Below are 13,402 nucleotides of genomic sequence, written 5' to 3'. Positions count from 1 at the left end.
AAAGCTACCAAGAAATAGGTTACCAAGTTGTCAACACTGTGGTTTAAAACATGATACAAATTTCAATATCAACATTTTCTTAGAAGAAGAAGAAGAAGTAACTTTCACCTGTGAAGGTTTGTTACAGCGAGTGACGATAATATTGGCACAGTTTTTACACCAGATGCCCGTTCTGACACAACCCACACATTTTTCCACCCTAACCAGGATTTGAACCCCTGTCCGAAGTCAGCTGTGTCATCCAACGGCCACTGACATTTTCTAAGAATATTACATCAAATTTCCATCATATTCAGTACACAAATAGTGACCAACTTCAGCTCTATAACATGCTTAAATCCAATTTTCAACCTAATCTGATGGGTCAAGATATGGATCAAGCCAGTGAGTGGGTTAGGAAAACAGCCCAGAATTTTTAAGAATGCATTTGGGTTTGGACAAGAGGCTGGGTACACTCTAAAAAACAGTTGGGTCAAAAATAACTTAGAAATGGACCGATCCTCTACTTGAGGAGGAGCTTTGAGTCAATGGGGCTTTTAGTGTAAAACAACTTGTAAATATTGGTCAGATCCCTTACTTGGGTCAAACAAATTGGGTCACTTTGTATAAAACAACCCAGATAGCTGGGTCAAATTGACACATATAGTGCATCGGCCCATTTATGATCCATAATTGGGTTACCTTTGACCCAATTGTTTTTAGAGTGTACACCCTGGACTGGCTGCTGGCCAATCAAAGGGCAATTTAGAGTCTTTAGTTCATGATTAATTTAAATGTTGATGTTATGGCAATAGAAAATATGGAGTTATTTTTTGGGGCCACACCATATATATTTTTTTTAAGTTTAGAAGAACCTCATGTCATGTAATTTAATGAGGTAACCAAATGATTAGAAACAGCTGTCAGGAAGATGCAGTGTAGAAAGTTCTACTTTGTTTTAAATAGTTATTTTCAGACATATTAATTGGCATGTCTCTATATGCCATATTTAGTAGCTTTTATTGTTAATTATATTTCATTTTTAACTAAAAATAAACCACTAAAAACTAGATTTAAGAAACATAATAAAACTGAGAATTATCATCTTTAAAGCATGTGTGTGTATTAAATAAGTCTTTATAAATACTGCACATTTGAATGAATATTATGCAAAATATGGTTTATTAAAAAGCAGGCCTCGAGTCCCAGCAGGGTGTGGACCAAGGACACACCAGCGTCTTCTATAATCTTTACAAAGATACTTCGGATATTTTTAGGATCGCCTTCTCTTTCATGCACCTGCCTTGGTCTGTAATATGCATCCAAGCCCGGGTGCCAAGTGTCCGAGGTCCAATGCCATTAGATACGTCTCTTAAAATAATTCCCGTCTTGTTCGGCCTTCGGTGGCTTTTATACATTATTGTCGCCACGCCTCGCAAAAGACAACTCGCAGAATGAAAGAAGCATGCGCCATTAAGACGGAAATGATTATTTTGGCTTCCAAGCCTCATCTTGACTGACATGCGCAATAATAGCGAAGCATGTCGATAATCTACACGCCAGCTTGTCGTAACAGCGAGGCATTTGTTTGACGGTGATTGGCACTCCTTGTAAACGTGATCTGGGTTTCTTTTCATGCCGGATCACAATCAGTCAAGTCATTTAGGATCCCCTTTCAGACAATCTTAAGGCAGTGTCGCTTATTCCACCTTCAAACGAGTGATGCGCCCGCAGTGGAGAAAAGGTCAGAATTTGATAGTAAAAAAAGATGATGCATAATGTTAAATCTGTAAACAACCTAATGAAGTTTGATCATTATCTAACTGTTTGTATACTTTTTGTCCTTATTGGCACGTTTAATCCTAGATGATAACATGGCATGACTACTGTGGATGCTTAAATAAATCTAAAAAAAAAAACGCCTTAAAGCGCGCTTCCTCACTATTTGCAATGTGATCCTTATCATCTCAAACAGTAATTTCCCTTACCGCACCCAGGGGAAGGTTTGTCATTGCGAGCCGGATTATCAGCGGCATTTTGGGAATGAAAATAAGCTCCATTATGTTATTTCCCCGTCGACATCTTAACGCGGTAAAAATAGCAACGAGGCTCAACGCGCTTGTTTTGATGACAGAAGTCGCAAATCTCTCCTTTTTGTTAAACGCTTCCGTGTTTCTCCCACTGCGTCCGAAAGCTCAGCAGCAGACACTTCATTAGGTACACCTGCACAATCTATTACGAGACATCTTATTCCATTGGCATGCAGCATAACAGCTAAATGCTGCTTCACCGTGCTTGCTTCAAACGACTAAGTGTATATAGCCCATTAGAATTTTCACTAGGATTACAAGTATCATGCAGTAGTAGTCAATTTTTTTTTTTACTAGTGCGATGAATTGTCTTACAGGTGAAAAGGTCCAAGGACCTAAAGATGATATTGAAATTTTTTTCACACAAATTGCCATTGCTATGCATATTTTTTTGGGTGTACCTAATGTTTTGTCTAAATGTAGTCATTTAAATCATTGAATTGCAGCCCATTGCTTGCAGTCGTGTATGAATCAAATATGAGGATGATATACGATTCCCTTCCAACAAGCACGTTGCCACAATGTCATTGGCAGCGACCAACAGCCACTTACCACCAGACAACTGTTGCATGTTCTGGACCCATCAGGCATGCGGAACCCCCTGATCCAGACTGGCTCTGCGGTTCAGAATCAGTTGTTTAAGAGAGGCGACAGCTGCTTTTGACAGGTGCTTGTAAAAGAGCCCTAATGCATATTCACCTCATCTTCACGTTCCCACAATGCCAGATAGTTAGTTAAGAGCGGGTCCGATAAATAAGGCCACGTCACGTATTTAAAGCAATGGCGACGGTCATAAACAAGGCTGTAAAAGTGATGGTGTGCACAAGTGACATCAAAATAGCCTATTTCTCTAATGGACATGTGAAAACAGAGAGTAGCTTATACACACTTTTTTACACCCGTTTTTATATTTGGACCACAGTCGCTTCTTTGTGTGTGTGTACCAGGTTGGACTGTACTGTCATTGGCAGCAATTTTAGGAGACATCATTAGTCGAAGTAGACGTCAATAACGGTAACGGTAAATGGTTCCAATGCTACCGGTTTTGTTTTCAAGGATTACTTTATTAAAAAAAGGAATATTTGATTGACATACTCCTTGTTAGCTAGTTCCGTTGAGTTTATTAGCTGCTCTGACATTTAGCTAATGTTAGCTAATAATGTTACCTTTTCCTGATGCTTGACTCAAACTGCGATGACAACTTTTCTCATGCAACTGATACGCATTCCCACCAACCGCAAGATGTATTCCATCAAATCGTATTAAAGGGGACTCAATTCGGGGGATTTCTGAATACCGACGTGTCATTGCAGTGTCTGGTTCCAGTTGTGTCGTTGATATCGACCAAAATGATAGTTACTCCATGATGTCACACGAGCCCGCGGCTGCCATGTTGGAAGTTGTCGCATTCTTATGTATTGTGTTATGTATTGAGTGCGGTAGCATTCTTTGACTCCCGCATTGCTAACTCCTATCTGATCTTGAGGCTAATGCTAGGCGAAGTCAATACTTTTTTAGCTAAGATAAGCCAAGCTGTGAAGTATTTTGGGTCGATAAAAAACATAGAAACATTCTAGGAAGTCGACTTTTTAGCTCTCATCTCAACACATCTAAGGAGATAGGAAACATAACAGCTGTTGTAAGTGATAAGAAAAAACAAACGGACAACGTCGGTCTACTTTTTTTTTTTCCGGTTTCAAGCCGAGCTTCTCATTCCAATCTCGACCTCCAACGTGGCGGGCAAACAAACGCGATCAAACTATCTAAAACGATAGCTTCTGTTCCTAGGGGCTAGCCGTTAGCTAGCAATAGCGAGTGTTCCTCTGCGGGGGGATTCCCGAAAGCGACACCATTTATTTAAAAAAAAAACAGAAAACAAGCTCAGTTCATTCTGAAGAATTCAGACATTACGTTTGATAACATCCAACTAAGTGGACCCGAGGCCAGACTTTGAAGGGATACTGAAGTCTCTCGCTCGGGGAAACTGTGAGCAGCACTATCTTGGCAATGTCCCCTTCGGATGCCATCTGATGATTTGTGCAGACCTGCTCCAGTTATATATATACAGATCCACTGGAATTAGATAGCGCCATGCAGGGTCATAACCATTAGGCGGCGCATAATCAGAGTGCATGTCATAGCCCGAAGGTGCAACTCTAGCCGTGCTGGGTCAGAGATGCGGTGTGGTTTAATCAAAGCGATGATCCATTTAAATAGATTGGGAGCTGTACTTGGCTGTAAGTGAGGCGAACTGGGACCTGCGCTGGAGTGTTGCAACAAGGCTGTGACACACAATACTGCATGGCAAAGAATGAATCTGTCATTGGAGGAGTAACTCACAGAGAATGCTGTTCATGTTACTGTTGATGTTAGACGTACTGTATGAGGGGTTTTTGTGTGTGCGTGTGCGTGGAGTCTTTGATGTCTTTTTTTTCTTGTCTGCTACGACTGTGACTCAGTTCAGTTGAACTTTATTGTAGTTATCAGTGGGTTTGAGGTCTTTTAGGAGTTAAATTCCTTTGCTCTGAGGGTCAGATTCTTCCTCTGCAGGTGCTCCATTAACTCATTCACGGCCATTGACAGCAATAGACGTCAAAAATTTATTTGAACTGAATTAGTTTCACATTTTTTTTACAAGAGTATGAAAGCCTAGAATTTTTTTTTGTACATATAGAACAGATATAAAATTTTGGATTAATCTTGAGTTAACTAGTGAAGTCATGTGATTAATTACGATTATTCATTTTAATCACCTGATGACCCTAATTTTTTTAATAATCTTTTCTTTAAAAAAAATACAAAATATATTATTTAAAATATATATATATTTTTAAATTGTAATTAATCGCATGACTGCACTAGTTAACTCACGATTAATCACCAATTTTATATCTGTTCTAATGCAATAAAAAAAAAATCTAGGTATTCATACTCTTTTTAACAAAAGTGGCAAAAATGTTAAACTAATAGAAATAGTTCAAATACATTTTTGATGTCTATAGCCGTCGATGGCAGTGAATGAGTTACAGATGGTGAGCATCTGCCAAGTTCTTTAGCACGGTACAAGTGAACTGCCGTTAAATGAGACGATCTGTCATCTCCCACACTGTTCAGAGGATTTTTTGGGGTTCGTGCCAAGAATAAAGAATAAGAGGTCCAGTTTTGGTTTTATGGCCATGCTCTATTTGAAGTATCCTGCCAAGGCAATGTAAAGGAGTTCATTTGGAACCTTATGGGACAATTCATGCTAATGTAGTTGCTATATGTTCCTTCTTTTCTAGGGGTTAAAAAGGTACAGATATTTTTTTGGTTTATCAACTGCAAAGGGGCAGATGTATATTATAATTCAGAGTTTTATTTGGGGGAAGGCCCTTATTCACCCATTATCTACATCGCTAGCCCTCATTAGCTGGTTGCCATTTTGGACTGTTTGTGTACTGAAGTTAATGTAAATTGAATGTAACATTCTTAGAATCACTGGTGAATTTGAACACACGGATTGGGGTTAAAACCCTGGTCAGGGAAAACGGTAACATCCAGTCAGGCCTCTAAACAAGTCCCTTTACGCTATATGCTAAATCAAAGATGCTAATTTCACCCAGTTTGGGTTACTTTTAACCCAGTGTAATATTACAAGTGTATATACTTCAAAACATGTAACTACGCTTACCATAATAACATATATTACAAGGTGTGCCATTTCAAGTCACCACAAATGAATTTATTGAGTCAACGTACATGTTGGTAGTTGCCTTTCTTCTGGTTAGCAAAGTGAAAGTAAACTCTTTTTTTTTTCTGACAATGTGTTGATTTGAATGGCAATATTGGTCAAAACTATACAACTTTGATTGTACTGTAATTGGACTTTAGAGTGGACATAAAAAAGCAAAACAAAACAAGAAAGGCTGAGCTTTGCAGTAACAAGACCCAAAGTGAAGTTTGCCAGTGCTGCAGACACAAAATGTGGCAAGAAGTCATGATGGTGAAATATTTGTGGCCTCTGGGGGGGGGGGGGGGGGGGGGGTACTCCGCCCACACTGTTTGTTTGTGTTCCTCCCCAACATATGGGGACACACCGAGAAGCAGGAATGTCGGCCATATCTGATGCTGCTCACTCGGCTTTGACTGAGAGGAAGAGGAGTGTATGTGGGTGTGGGTGGGGTTGGGGGGGGGTGTAATTGGAGGGGAACTGCCATGATTCATTTCGAATTCATGCAGCACTCAGGAATCCTGGCGGAAAAAATAATTCTAGACCTGACAGAGCATATATTTTAAGCATTATTTACATGAAGGCGTGGTCTAGAGAGGTGGAAAAAAAATATATATTACATTCAATAATTTATTTTTGTGGTACTAATTTTGTTTTACCCATCTTTATTGCATGACTGATTTTTTTACTCCATGTACTGCACCTGCAGCAATGGTTGTTTTAAAGTGCTTTATAAATATGGTTGAGAAAGATACCTGTTTCTCATAATGTTTAAAGACTTAAAAACAACAGCATAAAAAAACAAAACAACAGCTCTTAAAGAAGATGTATTTGAAAATGAGCCTGATATTCTGTGGAAATAAACATAGTAGAAAAAACACATTTAAATTTCATTATACTCACCAAAAAGGATCATTACTAAATGTATTAATGCATGTCGCTACGGATTAACGTGAGATGAATGTCCTTACAAACAGTCAAGAGGCACTTGTACAATATTCTCAGGTCATGTGAATATTGTACATTATACTAATGTAAAAAAGGTTCTATCGAAAATTCGAATGTGCGGCGTCCGAGCTAAAACATGTCAAAAGACTAGCACATGTTACGTTAGCTAGCACTGAGTTGTGGTGGTATGATCTCAGGTTGAGTTAGCCTGGCTATCCAGTCTACACTCTTTTAATATTCTATAAAGAGTATAGTAATGTAAAAAAGGTTCTATAAAAAATTAAAATGTGCGGCGTGAACATGTCAAAAGACTAGCATATGTTACGTTAGCTAGCACTGAGTTGTGGTGGTTTGATCTCAGGTTGAGTTAGCCTGGCTAGCCAGTCTACACTCTTTTAATATTCTATAAAGAGTATACTAATGTAAAAAATGTTTTATAAAAAATACAAATGAGCGGCATGCGAGCTAAAACATGTCAAAAGACTAGCATATGTTACGTTAGCTAGCACTGAGTTGTGGTGGATTGATCTCAGGTTGAGTTAGCCTGGCCAGCCAGTTTACACTCTTTTAATATTCTATAAAGAGTAGAACATTTGTGTCAATCATTTCAGCGATTTGGACGATTAGGGTGATGTTTCGCCTACTTTTATTTAGTTAACCCTCGTGTTGGCCCTCCTGTTGCTAAGCAAACGGGTAAACGTCACTCCGAGGAGTCCATTTATTGAGATAACGATGCAGATGGGCTAACGACTACAATATATAGAGAACAAAATAATGCTTCGTTAGCCTCACCATACGGTTCCACTCTTTCACTGCTTTTACACTTTTTTTTTTTTTTTACATTCAGGTTCCATGGGAAAAACACGAAATGCTAATTTAGTTTCCATCATGTTATGGTTGGAATATTCAATAGCACAACTTTTAGAGCTTTGTATGCTCGTCAGAGTCAAAAGAAATACAATGTAACCGTTTGTTTTCACTAAGTAGGCACATCGCATTGCGGAAATATTAGAAATGTTCGGAATTGTCAATGGCGAAGGCAAGTCCCCCTTCTCCTGCAGTCGTCAAATTATTGCCGCACGCGCACACGGGTGTTGTATCTCACAGGAGCGCAGCATCTTGTTGACAGCTCTCCTTAAATATTTGCCTTCAATCATTTACTTCTGGTGTCACGGGCCGAGGTGTTTCCGCGTTTGAGGGGGGGACGCTTTCGTATACGTGTCCATATATGGGCTGTGTGTCTTTCTCTCACTGTGTCCAAGGCAGACTTGCAGGGAGCCTTTGTGCGCTCCCAAAGATGAGCTATGATTCTTTCCGTTCGTGAAGGGCCGTAAAATGTCTTGACGTGTACTTTATAAACCAAATGGAGGATGAGGATGTCGCACTTCTTCCCGCGTCCACGTTGAAGAAATTGAAAGATTGTTTTAGAAGGTTGCTGATTTTTCCTCATTTTTTTTTAGGCTTCCTCATTTACCTTAATTAAGAGTGAAGAGAGATCCTCATCCAAACATCCACAAAGTTGGTTTTCAGTCAGCGAGCATTTCTTGACTTCTAACAGGAAGTCGATGCGGCCACAAAAATGGCCGAAGCACAGCCTATACATGTTATGTGGGGAAACAAGAGCGATGGAGACATTCCACTGTGGTTTTGTGTCGGCAACCGAGTGGGCCGCCGTGGTTTGGCCGCGCTGAGGAATGCCCACGTCTGCGCTCCACCTGCATTCTTACAGTGAGGCCTGTTGTTTGATCGCCTGGCGTGACCGTCGCAAAGAAAAAGGAAAGAGTCGGGTCCGGACAACGTGCGGTTAGCCAGTGAGGAAATAAAATAACAAATGGAATCCATAGACATCTCATCAAATAAATAAATATAAATAAAATAATTCACGAGCCTAAAAACGAATGCTTAATAATTATGCTAGCATAATTGTTTGGCGTTCTCCCCCCTCCCTTCTCATCCGATGGACTATTGCGTCTTCTATAATAAATGCTGATTAATGTTCTTTTTTTTAAAATTATTATTTTTTTTATTTTTTTTTTTTTAAAAAAATCCAAAAAGAGCTCAGTATTGTTCATTCGGTAATGTCATCATCATTGCACATTATTTTTTATTTTTTTGTATGTGGGTGAGTATGTGTATGTATTTGTGTATGTGAACGTGAATGTGTATGTGTGTACGTGTATGTGCGAGTGTGTGTGTATTCGTTATGCTGATTAATGTTCAATTACAGTAAAAGTGTCCGTATGACTCACTTGTTAGCTAATATCCTCAAGAATGATTTTAAGACCTTTGTCTTATCAGCAAATCGAATTTTCTCAAAATCACGTTCATGTTTAGTTGATGAGAAACATGAACATTTTCCGGAAGTGTGGAACTACCTTTCGACTGGCAAGTCAAGTACGTTGGAACGTACTCGCAAATAAGATGTTAACATTCAAGATGAGAAAATATGCTGTTTGTAGCATTTAGCCTACAAGGATGTTGAACGTACTCGCAAGTATGTTCGAACATATTGGCAAAGTGTGTTCGAGTACATTTGAACGCATTTGCAAGTGCGCTCAAAACATACTTGCGAGTATGTTCGAACGTATTCTCACCATTAATCTTGGAGAATGAGGGGGGGGGGGCAAGAATCACTGCAAACATGCCTTTTTGCTTAGTTAATGTGCATTGTCGCTTGAAAAAAAAAATGGCAGTGGGTATTTGCTAGCCCCAAGGACAACATGAGTAGCCCAAGGGTCTGTTCTAAAAATATCTCACCATTGATGGGACAGTGTGACATACTAAGAATTATTTATTTATTTATTGATTGATTGATTTAAATTAAACACGGTGCATGTTTCTTATGTACCAAATATTCTATACTTTGTTTAAAAAAATAAAATAAATTGTGTACAATGAAAAAAAAAGTGTTTGTTTACTCAAATATTACAAAAAAAAAAGGCATTTTAAAAAGCTGTCATTTTAATATCGTGATACGTTTGCTCACTGTGATCATACGCTTAGAATTTAACATCATCAGCGCATGCCTACTTTCAACCGAGCAGTTTTAAAAGTGTGTGTTGCCTCCGTGAGGGATCAAATGCCATTTCCTGGGGACCTTACAATTAATTGAAGACACGCTGCTATTGCCCACACAGTATCGTCTCTTGAGGATATCGTCCTCCTCCTCAGCACTCTCGCGCATGGGCCGACTATTTGTTCCGCTCTAAAAAGGGGCGCGGAGGCCGCAGCCCGACGGCCATCTCGCGAGCCCCAAGCAAAGTTTCCAAATTAAGACTTAAGACGCTTCGGATGGACGGAGTGTTGCATTTCACTGCGCTGTGATTTAAATCCCGGGAGATAGACCGCGGGTCACTTGCAGTCGGCACCGCACTGCACTTCCTCTGGTCCGCGCAGCAGCACGGATTCATGAAAAACGCGATATAAGAAAAAGAAAAGAAATCACAAGGAATCCAGTTAAGAACTCAACTACGGGATAAGTGGGTGTCAAACGATATCGTTTCATGGAGATTCCTGCTGTTACGTGTCCAAATTTAGCTGGGGAGGTTGAAGTCTCAGCTCTGTCCCAATATAGCCCTGCTGTCATTGCTGACGGAGACATACTGTGGCATCCTTGCTTACATGTTGGCTATGAAAGCGCACAGACTGCAGCAGGGGGAGCGACCGCCGCGCGGAAGCGCCGCCCACTCGCTATCTGGCGGAAATGAACAAATTCAACACAAAACCCCCGGGAATGTTGCGAAGACTTCCTGCAATTTTGAAGCTCGAAATGATGATATTGGATAGGGAACGTTACACGTTGCAGCAACATCCGAAATCAAAGGCCTTTCTTTCCTCACTGGCCTTTTTACTACGCTCGATAAAGCGGTGGGGCTACGGCGCAGTATGTGACCGACGTGGTGCCGATGACCTAAAATAGTCATGCGCTCCAGACCCGAGCAATAAGACGCTCCCGTCAGCTGATGAATATTGGGTTTATCTTCCACGGCGTGGCTTCGGCGAGCACGCGCAAGCATGGAATGTGACTTCCTTTAAGCGCGGTGACCTCACGACGCGCCTCAAGCTTCCTTCATTTGGAATTCCAAACACAGTAACACTGGCCATACTGTACATGCAAACTGTTTTCTACTTGGAACTGGCAAGTACAAAATGGTGTCATCTGGGACATTTACAACAGTTTTTGCACCTTCTCTTTGTGGGCTACGTCATGTTTTCGGGGGGTGGGGGGAGGGGAGGGGAGGGGGGGGGTGGACTGAAAGACAAACAGTGCTACTTGTCAGCTGGAAAATTCCTTGGCTTGCCACAGGAGAGGGATCTTCACACAAGAGTTTAGGAGGATTAAAAGTGAAAAGTAGGCTAGTGGTTAACACGTCTGCCTTACAGTTCTCAGGCTCAAATCTCAACTCCGGCCTTCCTGCGTGGAGTCTTCGGGTACGCCGGCTTCCTCTCACGTTCCTCAAAAATTGTTATGTTCATTGAACATTCTAAATTGTCCATAGGTGTGAATGGTTGTTTGTCTTTATGTGCCCTGCCAGCCTTAAGCACTATAGATAATGGATAACTTTTAATTTATAGTAACTCAGCTTCACTTTTTTTAGAGTATTATTTGCAAAAAAGCCAAAGCAGAAGCAAAACACATGCAGAGTTAGCTGGATTAAATACTTTTCTTTTGTTCTTTCTTTCTTTCAGTGGACTGCAGCATACACTACAAAAAAAGTAAAATAAGTGTGTGTGTGTGTGTGTGTGGGGGGGGGGGGGGGGGGCAGTAAATTAAAATAAAACCTCCAAGTACTACATTGGTAGCCTGCGGGCCTGTTGTAAAAATAGTTAACCACTCATGGGACATTGTGATTTTCTAGGGAAATTGTAAAATTAATCATTTGAAAAAGTGAACCCTGGCAGACAGTTACAAAAGTGAATCTTTGCCTATTAACTCATTCACTGCCATAAATTCATTAAAAAGAAAAAAAGAAAAAAAAGATTATTAAAAATTAGGGGCAAGAGGCAGTTATTTAAAAATTTGTTTTAATTAATCGCATGACTTCATTAGTTAACTCACGATTAATCACAAATTTTATATCTGTTCTAAATGTACAATAAAACAATTCTAGGTTTTCATATTTTTGTCAACAAAAGTGGAAAAAAATGTTAAACTAATAGAAATAATTCAAATTAATTTTTGATGTTTATAGCCGTCAACGGCAGTGAATCAAATTTTTTTTTAAAGGAAAGAAAATCAAAAAAATTTGGGACGTCAGGCGGTTAAAGTTTTTAATCGTAATTAATCTCATGACTTCACTAGTTAACTCACGGTTATTCACTAATTTTATATATGTTCTAAATGTACAATAGAAACATTCTAGGTTTTCATATTCTTGTTAACAAAAGTGGAAAAAAATGTTTAACTAATAGAAATAGTTAAAATAAATTGTTGACGTTTATAGCCGTCATTGGCAGTAAATGAGTTAATATTTGTTTCCCAAGTATTGTGAGAAATCATTAACATAATCAGTCTTCTCATAAATGAACAGCATTTATTATTAATAACATTTGGATGAATGAACTGAAAATTTGTACATTTCCGAAATGTGTATCAAAATGGTAGGTCTTCACACTCATCCATTGTGGAGAAGTAGCTCTCAGTTTCAAATAGGTTGACCACTTCTGCTGGCGAGATTTTTCTAGACATGCAAGATTTCTCTTCATAAAATCAATTTTTTTTTAGAGGCAAAAATTGTTACCTCCACTCAAGATTTGATTTGTGAACATGTCACATTAAAGAATCCTCAAGTAGGTGAATTAAAAAGGTTACTTTACTACAGATTGAACTTGTTTTGGTTCTCAGAGTGGAGATTCAGTGGTGGATCTATTCTAGTGGGATAGAGAGCCACTAGCCATTCCATAATTTTGAAAATGTTTCAAACTATTTGCTTTATCACTTTCAACATCGCCATTTGGAGTGAGCGAGCAGGTGCTAGCCAGAGCAGTGAATGAGAGTGGCTACTAGCAAGAACTAGCTGCAGCGGCTAACTGCCGCCAACAAGAGCGGCTAGCAGGAGAAGCTAGCAAAAGCTAACGTGAGCAAAGGAAAAAGTGAAGACAAACTAACATAATTTGTGTCCAGAGTTTATGATGAAAGCTTAAATATGTCAGAGTTAATCAGGCAAGCATCTCACTGAGAGTGAGAGCAAGGTGAGATCCACCGCTAACACGCTCCGCTTTGTCTGCTGCTTGGCCTTGGATGTGCACAAAGAACCATATATGGTGTACACAGGGATGTCTCAGTACATGATGGGTGGGACACCACCGAACAGCCTTTACAAGCCCTGCACCTTCCCCACGTGCCTGCCACTATTGTAGCACCCCATTAGGGAGGGAAATGTCAAACAAAAAAAGCTTGTTATTAATTGGAGCATCTTGAAGTGGTGTGGTTGTAACATTGTGAGCTCATCATTGGCGTAAACATCAGTATGGGAATGAGTGTGTGATTTAAAGTCTGAGCTGTGGACAAAGAAGAGCAAAAAAGAAAAAGAAAAAAGCACATCAACTATTTCTATATTTGGTCTGACTTCACGGAAAGGCTTTTTAAAGCACAACTTCACAGGGCGATGCTGACACCTGCTGGAAAGAATGTAGAAAGGCACCCAAATGAAGAAAAAACACTAAGCAGATCTGC

The sequence above is a fragment of the Leptonotus elevatus genome, chromosome 4 (assembly GCF_054856555.1).
Source record: "Leptonotus elevatus isolate MCC_2025b chromosome 4, RoL_Lele_1.0, whole genome shotgun sequence".
Classification (NCBI taxonomy): Eukaryota; Metazoa; Chordata; class Actinopteri; order Syngnathiformes; family Syngnathidae; genus Leptonotus; species Leptonotus elevatus.
The sequence above is the reverse complement of the archived record's forward strand: the minus strand, read 5'-3'. Positions refer to the sequence as shown.